General features: G+C 66.3%; 3 long non-coding RNA genes across 4 annotated transcripts; all 3 read left to right on the top strand.

Moving 5' to 3' along the window:
* Positions 1-9,515: 9,515 nt before the first annotated feature.
* Positions 9,516-10,237, top strand: LOC135309421 (uncharacterized). Its single transcript, XR_010369695.1, has 2 exons — positions 9,516-9,573; positions 9,884-10,237. It is a non-coding gene; the product is annotated as an uncharacterized LOC135309421 (long non-coding RNA).
* Positions 10,238-16,357: 6,120 nt separating this feature from the next.
* Positions 16,358-17,332, top strand: LOC135309420 (uncharacterized). 2 transcript variants are annotated; one of them, XR_010369694.1, is made up of 3 exons: positions 16,358-16,402; positions 16,612-16,668; positions 16,979-17,332. It is a non-coding gene; the product is annotated as an uncharacterized LOC135309420 (long non-coding RNA). The 2 variants fall into 2 exon arrangements; XR_010369693.1 differs by lacking the exon at positions 16,358-16,402 and having other exon boundaries at positions 16,466-16,668.
* A 6,361-nt stretch (positions 17,333-23,693) lies between these two features.
* LOC135309419 (uncharacterized) lies at positions 23,694-24,415 on the top strand. Its single transcript, XR_010369692.1, has 2 exons — positions 23,694-23,751; positions 24,062-24,415. It is a non-coding gene; the product is annotated as an uncharacterized LOC135309419 (long non-coding RNA).
* Positions 24,416-24,972: the final 557 nt, after the last annotated feature.

Raw genomic sequence — 24,972 nt, 5'->3', positions numbered from 1 at the left:
AGACCCAGAGCTTCTGGAGAGTGTGCCGGGAGGAACACGGCCTTCCCAGCGACCCCAACAGGTCCCAGTCGCCCTGTCCTTCCCATGCCCCCTGTGGCCAGGGCCAGTGCTCCCAGCGTGACCTGGCCCTTGCTTGGCACACAGGTTTGCAGCGCAGACCATGAAGGCTCTGCTCTCCCGACTGGGCTTCGACAAGAAGCTGGTGGCTCTGGAGCACACACAGGTCTGGGACGCCCTGCTCTGTGCCAACACCCAGCACGAGGCAGCGGGCCTGCTGGCCAGGTGAGACTCCCTTCTCCCCTCCGCCACTGCCAGCATTTGTGCCCCGTGCCCGGAGTGCCCCACACAGTCCCCGCGACCGTAAGCGAGAGGGCCTTGCCACCGAGGCACGGCCGAGCAGACTGCACAAGCCTGGCAGAGGAGGATGCCCAGGAGCAGCCGCCTCCCAAGGGGCCCGTGTCCCCTTGCAGAGTGCTGGGGAAAGATCAGACCTCTGTCAGTCACTCCTGGGAGAGGTTTGCCTGCCGGCTCAGGGCCTTGGTGCCTTTTTCCCCTGCCAGGGAGATGCGCCGTGGCTTGAGCCCCCTGTGTCCCCACATGGCCTCGCACCTGCTCAGCCTGCTCATCCGCAAGCAGCCGCGCCGGGATCTGCCTGCCCTGGCCTTCTTTGTGGAGGTGAGCCTGACGGCCAGCGCTGCCTGCCTGAGCTGCCTCCCAGCTCTCGGGCCTCTGCTAGCCGCAGCCGCCTGGGACGCTGCCCGCGCCCGCTGCCGCTGCTGCAGGGGCCCAGCCCTGTGCGGCTCCGGGCTCCTGCCGGCCGGCTCCCCCGTCACTGCCCTGTGCCTTTCAGCTCCTGGACTGCCTGGACTTGAGCCGACACGGTCCCAGGGCCCTCTGGCTCCTATCCAGGCACCTGCCGAGCCAGTGCAGGGACAGGCTGCGCCTGCAGCTCAGAGGCCTCATGCTGCTCAGCAAGGAGCCCTCGCTGGTGAGAAGGGGGCAGTGGCTGAAGCCGCGCTGGCAGCGTGGGGCGGGGGAACACACACCTTTGGCCTCGGCTGGCCTCTGCCAGCAGAGGCAGCTGCTCCCAGCTCTCCTGCCTCCCGCTTCAGCTGCCCCAGTGCCCCGAGCAGCTGCTGGTGCTGCAGCCGTTCACGGCTTCACAGCACAGCCCCGTCTTGCACACAGGGCAGAGGAATACGCGGCCTCTATCAACACCTGCTGGAGCAGCTGCGTGATCCCAATGCGGAGATGCTCTGGACGAGCCTCTCCGTGCTCACGCACGTGCTGCAGGACAAACACCTCAAGATACCCAGCATCACCGCCCTGAAGCTGGCTGAGCCCCCGCTGACACGCTTTGGCAACGTAAGGCTCTGTGCCCCCAGCCCAGGGCACTGGCCCCTGCCTGGAAACTCTGTGCTCTCCGCAGTTTTGGGCCTTCGCTCCAGTGGGCCTGGAGCATTTGTTGCTTAGGACTTTTCCTTTCCTTGCAGGACAACAGCCAGCTGCAGCTACCCTCCATTCAGCTCTTCAGCCAGGTGATGGAGCTGGGAGTGGAAGAGGGGGAAGAGGCTCTCACAAGAATCCTGAGCCAGTGCCTGCTGCCTCTATTCCTGCGCTTGGCACGTGGCCAAGGTGAGGTTTTGTGGGATGCTGCTGTACCTCTGGGAGGGGGCTTGGCCACCTCCTGCCCTGGCGCCTGTTGGGCTCCAGCCTCTCCCTGGCCTTGGCACAGGGACACGGGTCCTGTGCCCTGGGCTCTGGTGCCACCTGCGGCTCTCTGCTGCTCTCCAGGACCCTCGCGAAGCACTGCTTTGTGCGGCACGCTGCCCAAGGAGGATGGACCTGGAGGAGCTGCGGATGAAGTTCGCCCAGAGCCTGGTAAGGACAGCCCGGCAGCCCCAGCCACAGGCTGGAGAAGCCCCCTGGCCCCGGTGCTCGGCGTGGGGGGCTGGCAGCTGTGCCCCTGCCAAGCCACACCCGGGGCCGCCAGCCTGCGCCCCGCACGCCGCTCCCTGCCCTGGGCCGTGCGGGCCGGCTCGGCCCCTGCCGGGCTCGGGCAGCGCCCGGCCGAGGGGCAGAGCCCGCGCCGGGCCTTCCCTCCCAGCGCTCCCCGCAGCTGTTTCAGGACCAGCGCCCAGCGGCCGAGCACCTGCGCTGCGCCCTGCCGCGCCTGCAGAGCCCGCAGAGGCTCCTGCGAGAGACGGCCGTCAGCATCACCGGTGAGCCACGAGCCCGGCGTCCCTCCCCGCCTCCCGGCCCGGCTGCTGCCCTGGCAGCCGGAGCCGAGCCCACCCCCGGGGCGGCAGCGTGCGGCAGGGGCCCGGCCCGAGCCCTGCCCGGGGAGGAGGGCGTGCGGCCCCGGGGCTGGCAGCGCCCGTGTCGGGCAGCTGTGCCGCCCGGGGCCGCCAGCTGTGCCTCTGTGTTGCCAGGGGTGGCCGGAGCGCTCATGACGGGGCAGAAGGAGGATCTCCAGGTCCTCGCTGAGGGTGAGTGAGGGCAGCCGCGGGCCTGCGGGGACCGCCGGGGCCAGTTGCACGTGCCGGCCCCGCAGCTACAGTCCGTGCCCGGGCTGCCGAGGGCTCTGCTCCCTGTGCGGACGAGGGGCGGCGGGGGCAGAGCCCGGAGAGCTTTCAGGGGCACGTGGGGGATCCGTGGCCAGCACCCTCCGGCCCAAGCCCGTGGCTGCCTCTCCCTCCTGGCCATGGCAACAGCCGGCTGGGATGGCCCTGGCAGGAGGCTTTCCTTGCATTCCCTCAATCTGGCCTCTGGCCGTGACTCTGGTCCTCTCTCTTTCAGCTCTTCAAGCCATCGGGGAAGATCAGAGCCCATCCTGCAGGAGCACACTGATGCAGCTGGCCTTCAAAAGAAGATCTGCAGGATTCGTTCTTCTGCTGGATCCGAAGAACTGACATCCATCAGCAATTTCCAGCTCCCATTGGAGATGGGACCAGCTGCACAGCAGAAGGAACCAGCTGGAGCTCCAGTGCTCACAACTGAGCCTGTGGAAAGCTCCAGGAGCTCCTGCCATCCCTCTCCCTGATGGCATCTCCCTCCCTGCAGCCCTCAGGCCCTGCCCATCCCCCTTTTTACCTCCCAGTTCACCCCTTCCCTTCGCTTTCCCGTAATAAATAGTTTGGCTTTTCCGTGTTACCCGCGTCTCCGTGGAGCTGAAGCGTCGCAAAACCTGAGCCCGGGGACAGGCGGGGCCCTGCTGCCCTTCTCTTCCGCGCTGCATTCTCTGCACGGACAGAGAGGAACAAGGCCAGCTCAGGCTGCAAAGCTCCCTGTCCTGCAGCAGCGCAGTGGCAGAGGCTCAGAGGCGCGGGCGTCCCAGTGGCCGCAGCGCTGTCAGGCAGTGCCTGCACGCTGCGTGTGGTTCCGGTGCCTCTGCTCTCCCCACAAGCGAGGAAGTGCTGCCCCTGCCTCAGAGCCAGTCAGAAACCCAACCAAGTGAGCCCAGGGCCAGGGGATCCTTCCCATCTCTCTGGGGCATGGCTGCAAAACAGCTGCTGCGTCTCCCTGCGCCTGTGTTTGGGGTGTGCTGAGCCCAGAGCCGGCCAGCTTGTGCTCTGCTCTGCCAGGAGCGTTCTGGGCAGGCAGAAGAAGTGCTGCATGCACAGTGGGAAGGGGCTCACCAGAGCCTCCTGCGGGAACAGGGCTCCGCTCCCTGGCTGGCAACAGCCTGCTTTTGCTGCCCTGAGCGCAGGCAGGAGTTCAGGCACGTGAGGAGGCAGCGGGCAGCTCCTGTTTATAGGGGGCCCGGGGCTGCGTGCCAGAAAGGACCCATGGAAACATACTCGGGGGAAGGAAGTGGAGCTCGAGCTGGAGTGCCATGGCTGCAAGGAGCAGAAGGCATTCAGCCTTGCCAGGGTTTCTGAAGTGTGTGTTGGTGTTCCCCGGGAAATGTGCGCATTCGGGGAAATGCCTTTGGAAGAGAGGGGCTTGCTTCTCAAGCAAAGTGCTTCCCCAGGAGCCCCCAGTGAGGTAGGTGCAGCTGTCTGCCTCTGCCTCCCTGCTCTCCTTTCTGTCCCTGAGGCCCCTTGCACTTGGCAGTGGGGCGTGGGAAGGGAGAAGGCTGTCAAGAGCAGCTTTGGCACCTGCCTGGGCCTGCGGAGACCAAACCAAGCACCTGTGGTAGGGTGTGTTCCCCCCTTTGAGCACAGGACAGAGCCGGATCACCTCTGCCCAGCAAGAACCCCAAATGTCTCTCAGAGAGCTGTGAATTCCAAGGCCTTTATTAATGCCATCTTCCCTATCTAGTGTGTTTTAGCTCTTGGCAAGATGCGTTTGCTTCTTGCTTGCTGGAAGCCGCTCTGCTCCAGGGCCAGCACGGAGCTGGGCTGTGTGGGCCGGGCACAGACGTGGAGAGGCCTGCCCTGAGCACTTGGCTGGCCTTGCTGTGTCCAGGGCTGTGTTAGACACTCAGGGCAATGGATTCCTTCCAAGCAGGGGCGCCTTGCCTGGGGAGAGGGTGGCCCCGGGGCACATGACAGCGTCACCAAGGGCCCCATGTGACACGGTGCAGCACGGTCACCGTGTGGCAGCAGCCCTTTGTGACATGCGCTGACATAGGCTGCTCTCCCTCTTTGCACCTGACACGGTGCAGCAGGGTCACCGTGCGGCGCGGTGCAACAGGGTGTGGCAGCAGCCCTTTGTGACACGCGCTGACATAGGTGCTGGCAGCGTCACGGCCACGCCAGAGTGCTCGGTGCACGCGACGGGACAGGACGTGACAGAGCGGTGCTGTGTGGATCCCCCGCACAGCCAGCTCGTTCATTGCCCACCCGGAGCTCTTCCGAAGCGCTAGTCCTGCGGCTGGCCTCACGGCCAGACCTCGGGACACGTTGACTCGGAGTCTTTCCGAGGCATCTCCCATCCCTGCGGCCGGTGCCCCTGTGGCCAGGCCGTGGGAGTTGGCGAACTCCATCGTTCACGAGGAGTCTCCTGTCATTGTGGCAGGAGCCCTCGAGAACACAGGGCAGGACTTGCTGTCCTGTCATCCTCCTGAGGCCTCCCTGTCGCAGGTGCCTGCAAGGCACGACTGCGGCACCGCTGACTCGGACCTTTGCCGAGGCATCTGTCCCTCGAGGTCGGGCAGCGGGATGGCGAGCAAAGTGCTCAGCCTGTTCAGGAGGCTTCGGGGCAAGAAAAAGAACGGCCCTGCAGCTGCCCCAGTGCAGCAGCCTGCAGAGCCGGAGCACTTGCAGCCGCTGCAGGACGGTGAGTGGTGCAGCTGGGCCACAGGCCTGGTGCCTGCAGCCAGCCTAGGCCCCATCCCGCCCCATCCCATCTCATGCCATCCCATCCCATCCCATCCCATCCCATCCCGTCCCGTCCCGTCCCGTCCCGTCCCGTCCCGTCCCATCCCATCCCATCCCATCCCATCCCATCCCTATGGACATGCCCACGGACAGGATGGGACAGGGGCAGGGACTGCCCCCCCGATGGCAGCCGTGCCCCATCTCCCAGGCATGCAGGGGGCTGTCCCTGCCTGGGGAGCGCAGGGCTGGCCTTTGTTCTCCGGCCTCTCCTGCGGCCCCTCAGCTCTGGCTGCTCTCCCTCTTTGCCAGATGCAGCCAAGGACCGGTCTCAAGAGCAGGAGCCCACCCGTGGCCGCTTCCGTAGAGCGGCGCAGGTACCTGCGGCCATCCCCACCTGGGCCGGGCCTGCTGGCCCTGCTCGGCCCAGCCCCGTCCTTGCAGCAGACCATGGAACGTCCCTCTCTTCCCGCCCTTCCTTCTGCTGCAGGCACTGCGGAGGTTCCTGCGTCTCCGGCGCAGGAAGACCAGCGCCACCGTGACCGGAGGCACGGCCCAGCCCGACTCCGTGCCCAGCGAGCTGCGGGCAGAGCCTGCTGCCAGCACTGCGCCCGCTGAGCTCGCTGCAACCTGTGAGCGGGCAGCGGCCGAGGGCCGGGCTGAGGCTGACCTGGCCCTGACGGAGGGGATGGCCACTTCACACACCCACAATCAGGCCATCCCGGAGACTGAGGCCGTGACTGCCCTGACTGTGAGTCCTGCACCCAGTCTGGAGTTTTGCCAGAAGGGTGTTTCTTCTCCGCAGCAGGCAAGCAGCCTGGGGCCGGGGCTGAAGGCCTCCCAGGATCACGTGGCCCCTCACGCCATGTCTGCTGGTCCTGCTCAGCCTTTGGGGCCATCACAGTGGGGTGGGAAGGCAAGCACTTCCTGGGCGAAGCTGGGCAAGTTGCTGCCTTGGACAGCACACCAAGTCTCCCCCATGCCGTTCCCTCCAGGTGCTAGCCACGGTCAGGGCCATCCTGGAGAGACTGGCGTCCCGCGACACCGTGGACGCCGGGCTGCAAATGGCCATCGTGAGCCTGACAGAAGAACATCCTGCTCACGTGGTCATGAGCCTCCTGCACTGCGCCCCACTGTGTGACAGGTACGGGCCACAAGTGCCTCGAGAGCTCGGTGCTCACCGGCCCATAGGGCCCCTCGGGCCCCTCTGTTTCCCAAGCCTGCTGCCATGCTCCCTCCCGGCCCCTCAGGGCACCGGGGCTCTGTCAGCCGGCCCCACGCAGCTGCACGGGGCAGGGTGCTGACACACAGCTCTGGTCCCACAGAGCTGCCACACTGATGTGGAGGGCCATGGCCACCTCAGAAGTGGCCATGGAGGAGGTCCTTCCGGCGCTGCTCGCCGTGCTAGAGCAGCAGCCACCGCACGGCCCGATCTTCTGCAGCGGGAATGACGCCGCCTTTGCCCTGGCTGTGAGTTTCTGGAGCTGGCCTTTGCTCGCCCTCCAGGTCACCCTCTCCAGCAGCTCTCCATGCTCTCCCCACGCTGCAGCTCCCGGCCTGGGCTGAAATCTGGGCTCAGGGCAGGCTCAGGGGCAGCAGGCCGGGTGCCCGCCCTGCATCTCCCCTCGGGCCCTGCCTCATGGGCACCTCGGCACTGAGCGCTGCCTCGGGGTGCTTTGTCTCTTGCAGGCAACTCTGGTGCTGCGGAGGATTGTCCCCACGTCCGAGTGGCACTACGGGATGCACATTTATTCTCCCCAGCTGCTCGTGGATCTGCTCTTGGAAATTTTCTCTACCACAGAGCAGATGCCAGAGGACGTTGAGACCCAGAGCTTCTGGAGAGTGTGCCGGGAGGAACACGGCCTTCCCAGCGACCCCAACAGGTCCCAGTCGCCCTGTCCTTCCCATGCCCCCTGTGGCCAGGGCCAGTGCTCCCAGCGTGACCTGGCCCTTGCTCGGCACACAGGTTTGCAGCGCACACCATGAAGGCTCTGCTCTCCCGACTGGGCTTCGACAAGAAGCTGGTGGCTCTGGAGCACACACAGGTCTGGGACGCCCTGCTCTGTGCCAACACCCAGCACAAGGCAGCGGGCCTGCTGGCCAGGTGAGACTCCCTCCTCCCCTCCGCCACTGCCAGCATTTGTGCCCCGTGCCCGGAGTGCCCCACACAGTCCCCGCGGCCGTAAGCCAGAGGGCCTTGCCACCGAGGCACGGCCGAGCAGACTGCACAAGCCTGGCAGAGGAGGATGCCCAGGAGCAGCCGCCTCCCAAGGGGCCCGTGTCCCCTTGCAGAGTGCTGGGGAAAGATCAGACCTCTGTCAGTCACTCCTGGGAGAGGTTTGCCTGCCGGCTCAGGGCCTTGGTGCCTTTTTCCCCTGCCAGGGAGATGCGCCGTGGCTTGAGCCCCCTGTGTCCCCACATGGCCTCGCACCTGCTCAGCCTGCTCATCCGCAAGCAGCCGCGCCGGGATCTGCCTGCCCTGGCCTTCTTTGTGGAGGTGAGCCTGACGGCCAGCGCTGCCTGCCTGAGCTGCCTCCCAGCTCTCGGGCCTCTGCTAGCCGCAGCCGCCTGGGACGCTGCCCGCGCCCGCTGCCGCTGCTGCAGGGGCCCGGCCCTGTGCGGCTCCGGGCTCCTGCCGGCCGGCACCCCCGTCACTGCCCTGTGCCTTTCAGCTCCTGGACTGCCTGGACTTGAGCCGACACGGTCCCAGGGCCCTCTGGCTCCTATCCAGGCACCTGCCGAGCCAGTGCAGGGACAGGCTGCGCCTGCAGCTCAGAGGCCTCATGCTGCTCAGCAAGGAGCCCTCGCTGGTGAGAAGGGGGCAGTGGCTGAAGCCGCGCTGGCAGCGTGGGGTGGGGGAACACACACCTTTGGCCTCGGCTGGCCTCTGCCAGCAGAGGCAGCTGCTCCCAGCTCTCCTGCCTCCCGCTTCAGCTGCCCCAGTGCCCCGAGCAGCTGCTGGTGCTGCAGCCGTTCACGGCTTCACAGCACAGCCCCGTCTTGCACACAGGGCAGAGGAATACGCGGCCTCTATCAACACCTGCTGGAGCAGCTGCGTGATCCCAATGCGGAGATGCTCTGGACGAGCCTCTCCGTGCTCACGCACGTGCTGCAGGACAAACACCTCAAGATACCCAGCATCACCGCCCTGAAGCTGGCTGAGCCCCCGCTGACACGCTTTGGCAACGTAAGGCTCTGTGCCCCCTGCCCAGGGCACTGGCCCCTGCCTGGAAACTCTGTGCTCTCCACAGTTTTGGGCCTTCGCTCCAGTGGGCCTGGAGCATTTGTTGCTTAGGACTTTTCCTTTCCTTGCAGGACAACAGCCAGCTGCAGCTGCTCTCCATTCAGCTCTTCAGCCAGGTGATGGAGCTGGGAGTGGAAGAGGGGGAAGAGGCTCTCACAAGAATCCTGAGCCAGTGCCTGCTGCCTCTATTCCTGCGCTTGGCACGTGGCCAAGGTGAGGTTTTGTGGGATGCTGCTGTACCTCTGGGAGGGGGCTTGGTCACCTCCTGCCCTGGCGCCTGTTGGGCTCCAGCCTCCCCCTGGCCTTGGCACAGGGACACGGGTCCTGTGCCCTGGGCTCTGGTGCCACCTGCGGCTCTCTGCTGCTCTCCAGGACTCTCGCGAAGCCCTGCTTTGTGCGGCACGCTGCCCGAGGAGGATGGACCTGGAGGAGCTGCGGATGAAGTTCGCCCAGAGCCTGGTAAGGACAGCCCGGCAGCCCCAGCCACAGGCTGGAGAAGCCCCCTTGCCCCGGTGCTTGGCGTGGGGGGCTGGCAGCAGTGCCCCTGCCCAGCGCCGCACCCGGGGCCGCCAGCCTGCGCCCCGCACGCCGCTCCCTGCCCTGGGCCGTGCGGGCTGGCGCGGCCGGTGCCGGGCTCGGGCAGCGCCCGGCCGAGGGGCAGAGCCCGCGCCGGGCCTTCCCTCCCAGCGCTCCCCGCAGCTGTTGCAGGACCAGAGCCCAGCGGCCGAGCACCTGCGCTGCGCCCTGCCACGCCTGCAGAGCCCGCAGAGGCCCCTGCGAGAGACGGCCGTCAGCATCACCGGTGAGCCACGAGCCCGGCGTCCCTCCCCGCCTCCCGGCCCGGCTGCTGCCCCGGCAGCCGGAGCCGAGCCCTCCCCGGGGCGGCAGCGTGCGGCAGGGGCCCGGCCCGAGCCCTGCCCTGGAAGGAGGGCGTGCGGCCCCGGGGCTGGCAGCGCCCGTGTTGGGCAGCTGTGCCGCCCGGGGCCGCCACCTGTGCCTTTGTGTTGCCAGGGACAGGCGGAGCGCTCATGACGGGGCAGAAGGAGGAGCTCCAGGTCCTCGCTGAGGGTGAGTGAGGGCAGCCGCGCGCCAGCGGGGACCGCCGGGGGCAGCTGCACATGCCGGCCCCGCAGCTACAGTCCGTGCCCGGGCTGCCGAGGGCTCTGCTCCCTGTGCGGACGAGGGGCGGCGGGGGCAGAGCCCGGAGAGCTTTCAGGGGCACGTGGGGGATCCGTGGCCAGCACCCTCCGGCCCAAAGCCGTGTCTGCCGCTCCCTCCTGGCCATGGCAACAGCCGGCTGGGATGGCCCTGGCAGGAGGCTTTCCTTGCATTCCCTCAATCTGGCCTCTGGCCGTGACTCTGGTCCTCTCTCTTTCAGCTCTTCAAGCCATCGGGGAAGATCAGAGCCCATCCTGCAGGAGCACACTGATGCAGCTGGCCTTCAAAAGAAGATCTGCAGGATTCGTTCTTCTGCTGGATCCGAAGAACTGACATCCATCAGCAATTTCCAGCTCCCATTGGAGATGGGACCAGCTGCACAGCAGAAGGAACCAGCTGGAGCTCCAGTGCTCACAACTGAGCCTGTGGAAAGCTCCAGGAGCTCCTGCCATCCCTCTCCCTGATGGCATCTCCCTCCCTGCAGCCCTCAGGCCCTGCCCATCCCCCTTTTTACCTCCCAGTTCACCCCTTCCCTTCGCTTTCCCGTAATAAATAGTTTGGCTTTTCCGTGTTACCCGCGTTTCCGTGGAGCTGAAGCGTCGCAAAACCTGAGCCCGGGGACAGGCGGGGCCCTGCTGCCCTTCTCTTCCGCGCTGCATTCTCTGCACGGACAGAGAGGAACAAGGCCAGCTCAGGCTGCAAAGCTCCCTGTCCTGCAGCAGCGCAGTGGCAGAGGCTCAGAGGCGCGGGCGTCCCAGTGGCCGCAGCGCTGTCAGGCAGTGCCTGCACGCTGCGTGTGGTTCCGGTGCCTCTGCTCTCCCCACAAGCGAGGAAGTGCTGCCCCTGCCTCAGAGCCAGTCAGAAACCCAACCAAGTGAGCCCAGGGCCAGGGGATCCTTCCCATCTCTCTGGGGCATGGCTGCCAAACAGCTGCTGCGTCTCCCTGCGCCTGTGTTTGGGGTGTGCTGAGCCCCAAGCTGGCCAGCTTGTGCTCTGCTCTGCCAGGAGCGTTCTGGGCAGGCAGAAGAAGTGCTGCATGCACAGTGGGAAGGGGCTCACCAGAGCCTCCTGCGGGAACAGGGCTCCGCTCCCTGGCTGGCAACAGCCTGCTTTTGCTGCCCTGAGCGCAGGCAGGAGTTCAGGCACGTGAGGAGGCAGCGGGCAGCTCCTGTTTATAGGGGGCCCGGGGCTGCGTGCCAGAAAGGACCCATGGAAACATACTCGGGGGAAGGAAGTGGAGCTCGAGCTGGAGTGCCATGGCTGCAAGGAGCAGAAGGCATTCAGCCTTGCCAGGGTTTCTGAAGTGTGTGTTGGTGTTCCCCGGGAAATGTGCGCATTCGGGGAAATGCCTTTGGAAGAGAGGGGCTTGCTTCTCAAGCAAAGTGCTTCCCCAGGAGCCCCCAGTGAGGTAGGTGCAGCTGTCTGCCTCTGCCTCCCTGCTCTCCTTTCTGTCCCTGAGGCCCCTTGCACTTGGCAGTGGGGCGTGGGAAGGGAGAAGGCTGTCAAGAGCAGCTTTGGCACCTGCCTGGGCCTGCGGAGACCAAACCAAGCACCTGTGGTAGGGTGTGTTCCCCCCTTTGAGCACAGGACAGAGCCGGATCACCTCTGCCCAGCAAGAACCCCAAATGTCTCTCAGAGAGCTGTGAATTCCAAGGCCTTTATTAATGCCATCTTCCCTATCTAGTGTGTTTTAGCTCTTGGCAAGATGCGTTTGCTTCTTGCTTGCTGGAAGCCGCTCTGCTCCAGGGCCAGCACGGAGCTGGGCTGTGCGGGCCGGGCACAGACGTGGAGAGGCCTGCCCTGAGCACTTGGCTGGCCTTGCTGTGTCCAGGGCTGTGTTAGACACTCAGGGCAATGGATTCCTTCCAAGCAGGGGCGCCTTGCCTGGGGAGAGGGTGGCCCCGGGGCACATGACAGCGTCACCAAGGGCCCCATGTGACACGGTGCAGCACGGTCACCGTGTGGCAGCAGCCCTTTGTGACATGCGCTGACATAGGCTGCTCTCCCTCTTTGCACCTGACACGGTGCAGCAGGGTCACCGTGCGGCGCGGTGCAACAGGGTGTGGCAGCAGCCCTTTGTGACACGCGCTGACATAGGTGCTGGCAGCGTCACGGCCACGCCAGAGTGCTCGGTGCACGCGACGGGACAGGACGTGACAGAGCGGTGCTGTGTGGATCCCCCGCACAGCCAGCTCGTTCATTGCCCACCCGGAGCTCTTCCGAAGCGCTAGTCCTGCGGCTGGCCTCACGGCCAGACCTCGGGACACGTTGACTCGGAGTCTTTCCGAGGCATCTCCCATCCCTGTGGCCGGTGCCCCTGTGGCCAGGCCGTGGGAGTTGGCGAACTACATCGTTCACGAGGAGTCTCCTGTCATTGTGGCAGGAGCCCTCGAGAACACAGGGCAGGACTTGCTGTCCTGTCATCCTCCTGAGGCCTCCCTGTCGCAGGTGCCTGCAAGGCACGACTGCGGCACCGCTGACTCGGACCTTTGCCGAGGCATCTGTCCCTCGAGGTCGGGCAGCGGGATGGCGAGCAAAGTGCTCAGCCTGTTCAGGAGGCTTCGGGGCAAGAAAAAGAACGGCCCTGCAGCTGCCCCAGTGCAGCAGCCTGCAGAGCCGGAGCACTTGCAGCCGCTGCAGGACGGTGAGTGGTGCAGCTGGGCCACAGGCCTGGTGCCTGCAGCCAGCCTAGGCCCCATCCCGCCCCATCCCATCTCATGCCATCCCATCCCATCCCATCCCATCCCATCCCATCCCATCCCATCCCATCCCGTCCCGTCCCGTCCCATCCCGTCCCGTCCCGTCCCATCCCATCCCATCCCATCCCATCCCATCCCTATGGACATGCCCACGGACAGGATGGGACAGGGGCAGGGACTGCCCCCCCGATGGCAGCCGTGCCCCATCTCCCAGGCATGCAGGGGGCTGTCCCTGCCTGGGGAGCGCAGGGCTGGCCTGTGTTCTCCGGCCTCTCCTGTGGCCCCTCAGCTCTGGCTGCTCTCCCTCTTTGCCAGATGCAGCCAAGGACCCGTCTCAAGAGCAGGAGCCCACCCGTGGCCGCTTCCGTAGAGCGGCGCAGGTACCTGCGGCCATCCCCACCTGGGCCGGGCCTGCTGGCCCTGCTCGGCCCAGCCCCGTCCTTGCAGCAGACCATGGAACGTCCCTCTCTTCCCGCCCTTCCTTCTGCTGCAGGCACTGCGGAGGTTCCTGCGTCTCCGGCGCAGGAAGACCAGCGCCACCGTGACCGGAGGCACGGCCCAGCCCGACTCCGTGCCCAGCGAGCTGCGGGCAGAGCCTGCTGCCAGCACTGCGCCCGCTGAGCTCGCTGCCAGCTGTGAGCGGGCAGCGGCCGAGGGCCGGGCTGAGGCTGACCTGGCCCTGACGGAGGGGATGGCCACTTCACACACCCACAATCAGGCCATCCCGGAGACTGAGGCCGTGACTGCCCTGACTGTGAGTCCTGCACCCAGTCTGGAGTTTTGCCAGAAGGGTGTTTCTTCTCCGCAGCAGGCAAGCAGCCTGGGGCCGGGGCTGAAGGCCTCCCAGGATCACGTGGCCCCTCACGCCATGTCTGCTGGTCCTGCTCAGCCTTTGGGGCCATCACAGTGGGGTGGGAAGGCAAGCACTTCCTGGGCGAAGCTGGGCAAGTTGCTGCCTTGGACAGCACACCAAGTCTCCCCCATGCCGTTCCCTCCAGGTGCTAGCCACGGTCAGGGCCATCCTGGAGAGACTGGCGTCCTGCGACTCTGTGGACGCCGGGCTGCAAATGGCCATCGTGAGCCTGACCGAAGAACATCCTGCTCACGTGGTCATGAGCCTCCTGCACTGCGCCCCACTGTGTGACAGGTACGGGCCACAAGTGCCTCGAGAGCTCGGTGCTCACCGGCCCGTAGGGCCCCTCGGGCCCCTCTGTTTCCCAAGCCTGCTGCCATGCTCCCTCCCGGCCCCTCAGGGCACTGGGGCTCTGTCAGCCGGCCCCACGCAGCTGCACGGGGCAGGGTGCTGACACACAGCTCTGGTCCCACAGAGCTGCCACACTGATGTGGAGGGCCATGGCCACCTCAGAAGTGACCATGGAGGAGGTCCTTCCGGCGCTGCTCTCCGTACTAGAGCAGCAGCCACCACACGGCCCGATCTTCTGCAGCGGGAATGAGGCCGCCTTTGCCCTGGCTGTGAGTTTCTGGAGCTGGCCTTTGCTCGCCCTCCAGGTCACCCTCTCCAGCAGCTCTCCATGCTCTCCCCACGCTGCAGCTCCCTGCCTGGGCTGAAAGCTGGGCTCAGGGCAGGCTCACGGGCAGCAGGCCGGGTGCCCGCCCTGCGTCTCCCCTCGGGCCCTGCCTCATGGGCACCTCGGCACTGAGCGCTGCCTCGGGGTGCTTTGTCTCTTGCAGGCAACTCTGGTGCTGCGGAGGATTGTCCCCACGTCCGAGTGGCACTACGGGATGCACATTTATTCTCCCCAGCTGCTCGTGGATCTGCTCTTGGAAATTTTCTCTACCACAGAGCAGATGCCAGAGGACGTTGAGACCCAGAGCTTCTGGAGAGTGTGCCGGGAGGAGCACGGCCTTCCCAGCAACCCCAACAGGTCCCAGTCGCCCTGTCCTTCCCATGCCCCCTGTGGCCAGGGCCAGTGCTCCCAGCGTGACCTGGCCCTTGCTCGGCACACAGGTTTGCAGCGCACACCATGAAGGCTCTGCTCTCCCGACTGGGCTTCGACAAGAAGCTGGTGGCTCTGGAGCACACACAGGTCTGGGACGCCCTGCTCTGTGCCAACACCCAGCATGAGGCAGCGGGCCTGCTGGCCAGGTGAGACTCCCTTCTCCCCTCCGCCACTGCCAGCATTTGTGCCCCGTGCCCGGAGTGCCCCACACAGTCCCCGCGGCCGTAAGCGAGAGGGCCTTGCCACCGAGGCACGGCCGAGCAGACTGCACAAGCCTGGCAGAGGAGGATGCCCAGGAGCAGCCGCCTCCCAAGGGGCCCGTGTCCCCTTGCAGAGTGCTGGGGAAAGATCAGACCTCTGTCAGTCACTCCTGGGAGAGGTTTGCCTGCCGGCTCAAGCCTTTTTCCCCTGCCAGGGAGATGCGCCGTGGCTTGAGCCCCCTGTGTCCCCACATGGCCTCGCACCTGCTCAGCCTGCTCATCCGCAAGCAGCCGCGCCGGGATCTGCCTGCCCTGGCCTTCTTTGTGGAGGTGAGCCTGACGGCCAGCGCTGCCTGCCTGAGCTGCCTCCCAGCTCTCGGGCCTCTGCTAGCCGCAGCCGCCTGGGACGCTGCCCGCGCCCGCTGCCGCTGCTGCCGGGGCCCGGCCCTGTGCGGCTCCGGGCTCCTGCCGGCCGGCTCCCCCGTCACTGCCCTGTGCCTTTCAGCTCCTGGACTGCCTGGACTTGAGCCGACACGGTCCCAGGGCCCTCTGGCTCCTATCCAGGCACCTGCCGAGCCAGTGCAGGGACAGGCTGCGCCTGCAGCTCAGAGGCCTCATGCTGCTCAGCAAGGAGCCCTCGCTGGTGAGAAGGGGGCAGTGGCTGAAGCCGCGCTGGCAGCGTGGGGCGGGGGAACACACACCTTTGGCCTCGGCTGGCCTCTGCCAGCAGAGGCAGCTGCTCCCAGCTCTCCTGCCTCCCGCTTCAGCTGCCCCAGTGCCCCGAGCAGCTGCTGGTGCTGCAGCCGTTCACGGCTTCACAGCACAGCCCCGTCTTGCACACAGGGCAGAGGAATACGCGGCCTCTATCAACACCTGCTGGAGCAGCTGCGTGATCCCAATGCGGAGATGCTCTGGACGAGCCTCTCCGTGCTCACGCACGTGCTGCAGGACAAACACCTCAAGATACCCAGCATCACCGCCCTGAAGCTGGCTGAGCCCCCGCTGACACGCTTTGGCAACGTAAGGCTCTGTGCCCCCAGCCCAGGGCACTGGCCCCTGCCTGGAAACTCTGTGCTCTCCGCAGTTTTGGGCCTTCGCTCCAGTGGGCCTGGAGCATTTGTTGCTTAGGACTTTTCCTTTCCTTGCAGGACAACAGCCAGCTGCAGCTACCCTCCATTCAGCTCTTCAGCCAGGTGATGGAGCTGGGAGTGGAAGAGGGGGAAGAGGCTCTCACAAGAATCCTGAGCCAGTGCCTGCTGCCTCTATTCCTGCGCTTGGCACGTGGCCAAGGTGAGGTTTTGTGGGATGCTGCTGTACCTCTGGGAGGGGGCATGGCCACCTCCTGCCCTGGCGCCTGTTGGGCTCCAGCCTCCCCCTGGCCTTGGCACAGGGACACGGGTCCTGTGCCCTGGGCTCTGGTGCCACCTGCGGCTCTCTGCTGCTCTCCAGGACTCTCGCGAAGCCCTGCTTTGTGTGGCACGCTGCCCAAGGAGGATGGACCTGGAGGAGCTGCGGATGAAGTTCGCCCAGAGCCTGGTAAGGACAGCCCGGCAGCCCCAGCCACAGGCTGGAGAAGCCCCCTGGCCCCGGTGCTCGGCGTGGGGGGCTGGCAGCTGTGCCCCTGCCCAGCGCCGCACCCGGAGCCGCCAGCCTGCGCCCCGCACGCCGCTCCCTGCCCTGGGCCGTGGGGGCCGGCTCGGCCGGTACCAGGCTCGGGCAGCGCCCGGCCGAGGGGCAGAGCCCGCGCCGGGCCTTCCCTCCCAGCGCTCCCCGCAGCTGTTTCAGGACCAGAGCCCAGCGGCCGAGCACCTGCGCTGCGCCCTGCCACGCCTGCAGAGCCCGCAGAGGCCCCTGCGAGAGACGGCCGTCAGCATCACCGGTGAGCCACGAGCCCGGCGTCCCTCCCCGCCTCCCGGCCCGGCTGCTGCCCCGGCAGCCGGAGCCGAGCCCTCCCCGGGGCGGCAGCGTGCGGCAGGGGCCCGGCCCGAGCCCTGCCCGGGGAGGAGGGCGTGCGGCCCCGGGGCTGGCAGCGCCCGTGTCGGGCAGCTGTGCCGCCCGGGGCCGCCACCTGTGCCTTTGTGTTGCCAGGGGCAGGCGGAGCGCTCATGACGGGGCAGAAGGAGGAGCTCCAGGTCCTCGCTGAGGGTGAGTGAGGGCAGCCGCGGGCCAGCGGGGACCGCCGGGGGCAGCTGCACATGCCGGCCCCGCAGCTACAGTCCGTGCCCGGGCTGCCGAGGGCTCTGCTCCCTGTGCGGACGAGGGGCGGCGGGGGCAGAGCCCGGAGAGCTTTCAGGGACACGTGGGGGATCCGTGGCCAGCACCCTCCGGCCCAAAGCCGTGTCTGCCGCTCCCTCCTGGCCATGGCAACAGCCGGCTGGGATGGCCCTGGCAGGAGGCTTTCCTTGCATTCCCTCAATCTGGCCTCTGGCCGTGACTCTGGTCCTCTCTCTTTCAGCTCTTCAAGCCATCGGGGAAGATCAGAGCCCATCCTGCAGGAGCACACTGATGCAGCTGGCCTTCAAAAGAAGATCTGCAGGATTCGTTCTTCTGCTGGATCCGAAGAACTGACATCCATCAGCAATTTCCAGCTCCCATTGGAGATGGGACCAGCTGCACAGCAGAAGGAACCAGCTGGAGCTCCAGTGCTCACAACTGAGCCTGTGGAAAGCTCCAGGAGCTCCTGCCATCCCTCTCCCTGATGGCATCTCCCTCCCTGCAGCCCTCAGGCCCTGCCCATCCCCCTTTTTACCTCCCAGTTCACCCCTTCCCTTCGCTTTCCCGTAATAAATAGTTTGGCTTTTCCGTGTTACCCGCGTTTCCGTGGAGCTGAAGCGTCGCAAAACCTGAGCCCGGGGACAGGCGGGGCCCTGCTGCCCTTCTCTTCCGCGCTGCATTCTCTGCACGGACAGAGAGGAACAAGGCCAGCTCAGGCTGCAAAGCTCCCTGTCCTGCAGCAGCGCAGTGGCAGAGGCTCAGAGGCGCGGGCGTCCCAGTGGCCGCAGCGCTGTCAGGCAGTGCCTGCACGCTGCGTGTGGTTCCGGCGCCTCTGCTCTCCCCACAAGCGAGGAAGTGCTGCCCCTGCCTCAGAGCCAGTCAGAAACCCAACCAAGTGAGCCCAGGGCCAGGGGATCCTTCCCATCTCTCTGGGGCATGGCTGCAAAACAGCTGCTGCGTCTCCCTGCGCCTGTGTTTGGGGTGTGCTGAGCCCAGAGCCGGCCAGCTTGTGCTCTGCTCTGCCAGGAGCGTTCTGGGCAGGCAGAAGAAGTGCTGCATGCACAGTGGGAAGGGGCTCACCAGAGCCTCCTGCGGGAACAGGGCTCCGCTCCCTGGCTGGCAACAGCCTGCTTTTGCTGCCCTGAGCGCAGGCAGGAGTTCAGGCACGTGAGGAGGCAGCGGGCAGCTCCTGTTTATAGGGGGCCCGGGGCTGCGTGCCAGAAAGGACCCATGGAAACATACTCGGGGGAAGGAAGTGGAGCTCGAGCTGGAGTGCCATGGCTGCAAGGAGCAGAAGGCATTCAGCCTTGCCAGGGTTTCTGAAGTGTGTGTTGGTGTTCCCCGGGAAATGTGCGCATTCGGGGAAATGCCTTTGGAAGAGAGGGGCTTGCTTCTCAAGCAAAGTGCTTCCCCAGGAGCCCCCAGTGAGGTAGGTGCAGCTGTCTGCCTCTGCCTCCCTGCTCTCCTTTCTGTCCCTGAGGCCCCTTGCACTTGGCAGTGGGGCGTGGGAAGGGAGAAGGCTGTCAAGAGCAGCTTTGGCACCTGCCTGGGCCTGCGGAGACCAAACCAAGCACCTGTGGTAGGGTGTGTTCCCCCCTTTGAGCACAGGACAGAGCCGGATCACCTCTGCCCAGCAAGAACCCCAAATGTCTCTCAGAGAGCTGTGAATTCCAAGGCCTTTATTAATGCCATCTTCCCTATCTAGTGTGTTTTAGCTCTTGGCAAGATGCGTTTGCTTCTTGCTTGCTGGAAGCCGCTCTGCTCCAGGGCCAGCACGGAGCTGGGCTGTGCGGGCCGGGCACAGACGTGGAGAGGCCTGCCCTGAGCACTTGGCTGGCCTTGCTGTGTCCAGGGCTGTGTTAGACACTCAGGGCAATGGATTCCTTCCAAGCAGGGGCGCCTTGCCTGGGGAGAGGGTGGCCCCGGGGCACATGACAGCGTCACCAAGGGCCCCATGTGACACGGTGCAGCACGGTCACCGTGTGGCAGCAGCCCTTTGTGACATGCGCTGACATAGGCTGCTCTCCCTCTTTGCACCTGACACGGTGCAGCAGGGTCACCGTGCGGCGCGGTGCAACAGGGTGTGGCAGCAGCCCTTTGTGACACGCGCTGACATAGGTGCTGGCAGCGTCACGGCCACGCCAGAGTGCTCGGTGCACGCGACGGGACAGGACGTGACAGAGCGGTGCTGTGTGGATCCCCCGCACAGCCAGCTCGTTCATTGCCCACCCGGAGCTCTTCCGAAGCGCTAGTCCTGCGGCTGGCCTCACGGCCAGACCTCGGGACACGTTGACTCGGAGTCTTTCCGAGGCATCTCCCATCCCTGCGGCCGGTGCCCCTGTGGCCAGGCCGTGGGAGTTGGCGAACTCCATCGTTCACGAGGAGTCTCCTGTCATTGTGGCAGGAGCCCTCGAGAACACAGGGCAGGACTTGCTGTCCTGTCATCCTCCTGAGGCCTCCCTGTCGCAGGTGCCTGCAAGGCACGACTGCGGCACCGCTGACTCGGACCTTTGCCGAGGCATCTGTCCCTCGAGGTCGGGCAGCGGGATGGCGAGCAAAGTGCTCAGCCTGTTCAGGAGGCTTCGGGGCAAGAAAAAGAACGGCCCTGCAGCTGCCCCAGTGCAGCAGCCTGCAGAGCCGGAGCACTTGCAGCCGCTGCAGGACGGTGAGTAGTGCAGCTGGGCCACAGGCCTGGTGCCTGCAGCCAGCCTAGGCCCCATCCCGCCCCATCCCATCTCATGCCATCCCATCCCATCCCATCCCATCCCATCCCGTCCCGTCCCGTCCCGTCCCGTCCCGTCCCGTCCCATCCCATCCCATCCCATCCCATCCCATCCCTATGGACATGCCCACGGACAGGATGGGACAGGGGCAGGGACTGCCCCCCCGATGGCAGCCGTGCCCCATCTCCCAGGCATGCAGGGGGCTGTCCCTGCCTGGGGAGCGCAGGGCTGGCCTTTGTTCTCCGGCCTCTCCTGCGGCCCCTCAGCTCTGGCTGCTCTCCCTCTTTGCCAGATGCAGCCAAGGACCGGTCTCAAGAGCAGGAGCCCACCCGTGGCCGCTTCCGTAGAGCGGCGCAGGTACCTGCGGCCATCCCCACCTGGGCCGGGCCTGCTGGCCCTGCTCGGCCCAGCCCCGTCCTTGCAGCAGACCATGGAACGTCCCTCTCTTCCCGCCCTTCCTTCTGCTGCAGGCACTGCGGAGGTTCCTGCGTCTCCGGCGCAGGAAGACCAGCGCCACCGTGACCGGAGGCACGGCCCAGCCCGACTCCGTGCCCAGCGAGCTGCGGGCAGAGCCTGCTGCCAGCACTGCGCCCGCTGAGCTCGCTGCAACCTGTGAGCGGGCAGCGGCCGAGGGCCGGGCTGAGGCTGACCTGGCCCTGACGGAGGGGATGGCCACTTCACACACCCACAATCAGGCCATCCCGGAGACTGAGGCCGTGACTGCCCTGACTGTGAGTCCTGCACCCAGTCTGGAGTTTTGCCAGAAGGGTGTTTCTTCTCCGCAGCAGGCAAGCAGCCTGGGGCCGGGGCTGAAGGCCTCCCAGGATCACGTGGCCCCTCACGCCATGTCTGCTGGTCCTGCTCAGCCTTTGGGGCCATCACAGTGGGGTGGGAAGGCAAGCACTTCCTGGGCGAAGCTGGGCAAGTTGCTGCCTTGGACAGCACACCAAGTCTCCCCCATGCCGTTCCCTCCAGGTGCTAGCCACGGTCAGGGCCATCCTGGAGAGACTGGCGTCCCGCGACACCGTGGACGCCGGGCTGCAAATGGCCATCGTGAGCCTGACAGAAGAACATCCTGCTCACGTGGTCATGAGCCTCCTGCACTGCGCCCCACTGTGTGACAGGTACGGGCCACAAGTGCCTCGAGAGCTCGGTGCTCACCGGCCCATAGGGCCCCTCGGGCCCCTCTGTTTCCCAAGCCTGCTGCCATGCTCCCTCCCGGCCCCTCAGGGCACCGGGGCTCTGTCAGCCGGCCCCACGCAGCTGCACGGGGCAGGGTGCTGACACACAGCTCTGGTCCCACAGAGCTGCCACACTGATGTGGAGGGCCATGGCCACCTCAGAAGTGGCCATGGAGGAGGTCCTTCCGGCGCTGCTCGCCGTGCTAGAGCAGCAGCCACCGCACGGCCCGATCTTCTGCAGCGGGAATGACGCCGCCTTTGCCCTGGCTGTGAGTTTCTGGAGCTGGCCTTTGCTCGCCCTCCAGGTCACCCTCTCCAGCAGCTCTCCATGCTCTCCCCACGCTGCAGCTCCCGGCCTGGGCTGAAATCTGGGCTCAGGGCAGGCTCAGGGGCAGCAGGCCGGGTGCCCGCCCTGCATCTCCCCTCGGGCCCTGCCTCATGGGCACCTCGGCACTGAGCGCTGCCTCGGGGTGCTTTGTCTCTTGCAGGCAACTCTGGTGCTGCGGAGGATTGTCCCCACGTCCGAGTGGCACTACGGGATGCACATTTATTCTCCCCAGCTGCTCGTGGATCTGCTCTTGGAAATTTTCTCTACCACAGAGCAGATGCCAGAGGACGTTGAGACCCAGAGCTTCTGGAGAGTGTGCCGGGAGGAACACGGCCTTCCCAGCGACCCCAACAGGTCCCAGTCGCCCTGTCCTTCCCATGCCCCCTGTGGCCAGGGCCAGTGCTCCCAGCGTGACCTGGCCCTTGCTCGGCACACAGGTTTGCAGCGCACACCATGAAGGCTCTGCTCTCCCGACTGGGCTTCGACAAGAAGCTGGTGGCTCTGGAGCACACACAGGTCTGGGACGCCCTGCTCTGTGCCAACACCCAGCACAAGGCAGCGGGCCTGCTGGCCAGGTGAGACTCCCTCCTCCCCTCCGCCACTGCCAGCATTTGTGCCCCGTGCCCGGAGTGCCCCACACAGTCCCCGCGGCCGTAAGCCAGAGGGCCTTGCCACCGAGGCACGGCCGAGCAGACTGCACAAGCCTGGCAGAGGAGGATGCCCAGGAGCAGCCGCCTCCCAAGGGGCCCGTGTCCCCTTGCAGAGTGCTGGGGAAAGATCAGACCTCTGTCAGTCACTCCTGGGAGAGGTTTGCCTGCCGGCTCAGGGCCTTGGTGCCTTTTTCCCCTGCCAGGGAGATGCGCCGTGGCTTGAGCCCCCTGTGTCCCCACATGGCCTCGCACCTGCTCAGCCTGCTCATCCGCAAGCAGCCGCGCCGGGATCTGCCTGCCCTGGCCTTCTTTGTGGAGGTGAGCCTGACGGCCAGCGCTGCCTGCCTGAGCTGCCTCCCAGCTCTCGGGCCTCTGCTAGCCGCAGCCGCCTGGGACGCTGCCCGCGCCCGCTGCCGCTGCTGCAGGGGCCCGGCCCTGTGCGGCTCCGGGCTCCTGCCGGCCGGCACCCCCGTCACTGCCCTGTGCCTTTCAGCTCCTGGACTGCCTGGACTTGAGCCGACACGGTCCCAGGGCCCTCTGGCTCCTATCCAGGCACCTGCCGAGCCAGTGCAGGGACAGGCTGCGCCTGCAGCTCAGAGGCCTCATGCTGCTCAGCAAGGAGCCCTCGCTGGTGAGAAGGGGGCAGTGGCTGAAGCCGCGCTGGCAGCGTGGGGTGGGGGAACACACACCTTTGGCCTCGGCTGGCCTCTGCCAGCAGAGGCAGCTGCTCCCAGCTCTCCTGCCTCCCGCTTCAGCTGCCCCAGTGCCCCGAGCAGCTGCTGGTGCTGCAGCCATTCACGGCTTCACAGCACAGCCCCGTCTTGCACACAGGGCAGAGGAATACGCGGCCTCTATCAACACCTGCTGGAGCAGCTGCGTGATCCCAATGCGGAGATGCTCTGGACGAGCCTCTCCGTGCTCACGCACGTGCTGCAGGACAAACACCTCAAGATACCCAGCATCACCGCCCTGAAGCTGGCTGAGCCCCCGCTGACACGCTTTGGCAACGTAAGGCTCTGTGCCCCCAGCCCAGGGCACTGGACGTTGCCTGGAAACTCTGTACTCACTGCAGGTTTGGGCCTTTGCCCCAATGGGCTGTAGTAGTTGGTGCTTAGGATTCTTCCTTTCCTTGCAGGACAACAGCCAGCTGCAGCTGCTCTCCGTTCAGCTCTTCAGCCAGGTGATGGAGCTGGGAGTGGAAGAGGGGGAAGAGGCTCTCACAAGAATCCTGAGCCAGTGCCTGCTGCCTCTATTCCTGCGCTTGGCACGTGGCCAAGGTGAGGTTTTGTGGGATGCTGCTGTACCTCTGGGAGGGGGCTTGGTCACCTCCTGCCCTGGCGCCTGTTGGGCTCCAGCCTCCCCCTGGCCTTGGCACAGGGACACGGGTCCTGTGCCCTGGGCTCTGGTGCCACCTGCGGCTCTCTGCTGCTCTCCAGGACTCTCGCGAAGCCCTGCTTTGTGCGGCACGCTGCCCGAGGAGGATGGACCTGGAGGAGCTGCGGATGAAGTTCGCCCAGAGCCTGGTAAGGACAGCCCGGCAGCCCCAGCCACAGGCTGGAGAAGCCCCCTTGCCCCGGTGCTTGGCGTGGGGGGCTGGCAGCAGTGCCCCTGCCCAGCGCCGCACCCGGGGCCGCCAGCCTGCGCCCCGCACGCCGCTCCCTGCCCTGGGCCGTGCGGGCTGGCGCGGCCGGTGCCGGGCTCGGGCAGCGCCCGGCCGAGGGGCAGAGCCCGCGCCGGGCCTTCCCTCCCAGCGCTCCCCGCAGCTGTTTCAGGACCAGAGCCCAGCGGCCGAGCACCTGCGCTGCGCCCTGCCACGCCTGCAGAGCCCGCAGAGGCCCCTGCGAGAGACGGCCGTCAGCATCACCGGTGAGCCACGAGCCCGGCGTCCCTCCCCGCCTCCCGGCCCGGCTGCTGCCCCGGCAGCCGGAGCCGAGCCCTCCCCGGGGCGGCAGCGTGCGGCAGGGGCCCGGCCCGAGCCCTGCCCGGGAAGGAGGGCGTGCGGCCCCGGGGCTGGCAGCGCCCGTGTTGGGCAGCTGTGCCGCCCGGGGCCGCCACCTGTGCCTTTGTGTTGCCAGGGACAGGCGGAGCGCTCATGACGGGGCAGAAGGAGGAGCTCCAGGTCCTCGCTGAGGGTGAGTGAGGGCAGCCGCGCGCCAGCGGGGACCGCCGGGGGCAGCTGCACATGCCGGCCCCGCAGCTACAGTCCGTGCCCGGGCTGCCGAGGGCTCTGCTCCCTGTGCGGACGAGGGGCGGCGGGGGCAGAGCCCGGAGAGCTTTCAGGGGCACGTGGGGGATCCGTGGCCAGCACCCTCCGGCCCAAAGCCGTGTCTGCCGCTCCCTCCTGGCCATGGCAACAGCCGGCTGGGATGGCCCTGGCAGGAGGCTTTCCTTGCATTCCCTCAATCTGGCCTCTGGCCGTGACTCTGGTCCTCTCTCTTTCAGCTCTTCAAGCCATCGGGGAAGATCAGAGCCCATCCTGCAGGAGCACACTGATGCAGCTGGCCTTCAAAAGAAGATCTGCAGGATTCGTTCTTCTGCTGGATCCGAAGAACTGACATCCATCAGCAATTTCCAGCTCCCATTGGAGATGGGACCAGCTGCACAGCAGAAGGAACCAGCTGGAGCTCCAGTGCTCACAACTGAGCCTGTGGAAAGCTCCAGGAGCTCCTGCCATCCCTCTCCCTGATGGCATCTCCCTCCCTGCAGCCCTCAGGCCCTGCCCATCCCCCTTTTTACCTCCCAGTTCACCCCTTCCCTTCGCTTTCCCGTAATAAATAGTTTGGCTTTTCCGTGTTACCCGCGTTTCCGTGGAGCTGAAGCGTCGCAAAACCTGAGCCCGGGGACAGGCGGGGCCCTGCTGCCCTTCTCTTCCGCGCTGCATTCTCTGCACGGACAGAGAGGAACAAGGCCAGCTCAGGCTGCAAAGCTCCCTGTCCTGCAGCAGCGCAGTGGCAGAGGCTCAGAGGCGCGGGCGTCCCAGTGGCCGCAGCGCTGTCAGGCAGTGCCTGCACGCTGCGTGTGGTTCCGGTGCCTCTGCTCTCCCCACAAGCGAGGAAGTGCTGCCCCTGCCTCAGAGCCAGTCAGAAACCCAACCAAGTGAGCCCAGGGCCAGGGGATCCTTCCCATCTCTCTGGGGCATGGCTGCCAAACAGCTGCTGCGTCTCCCTGCGCCTGTGTTTGGGGTGTGCTGAGCCCCAAGCTGGCCAGCTTGTGCTCTGCTCTGCCAGGAGCGTTCTGGGCAGGCAGAAGAAGTGCTGCATGCACAGTGGGAAGGGGCTCACCAGAGCCTCCTGCGGGAACAGGGCTCCGCTCCCTGGCTGGCAACAGCCTGCTTTTGCTGCCCTGAGCGCAGG

The sequence above is a fragment of the Passer domesticus genome, chromosome 10, assembly GCF_036417665.1.
Source record: "Passer domesticus isolate bPasDom1 chromosome 10, bPasDom1.hap1, whole genome shotgun sequence".
Classification (NCBI taxonomy): Eukaryota; Metazoa; Chordata; class Aves; order Passeriformes; family Passeridae; genus Passer; species Passer domesticus.
The sequence above is the reverse complement of the archived record's forward strand: the minus strand, read 5'-3'. Positions and strand labels throughout refer to the sequence as shown.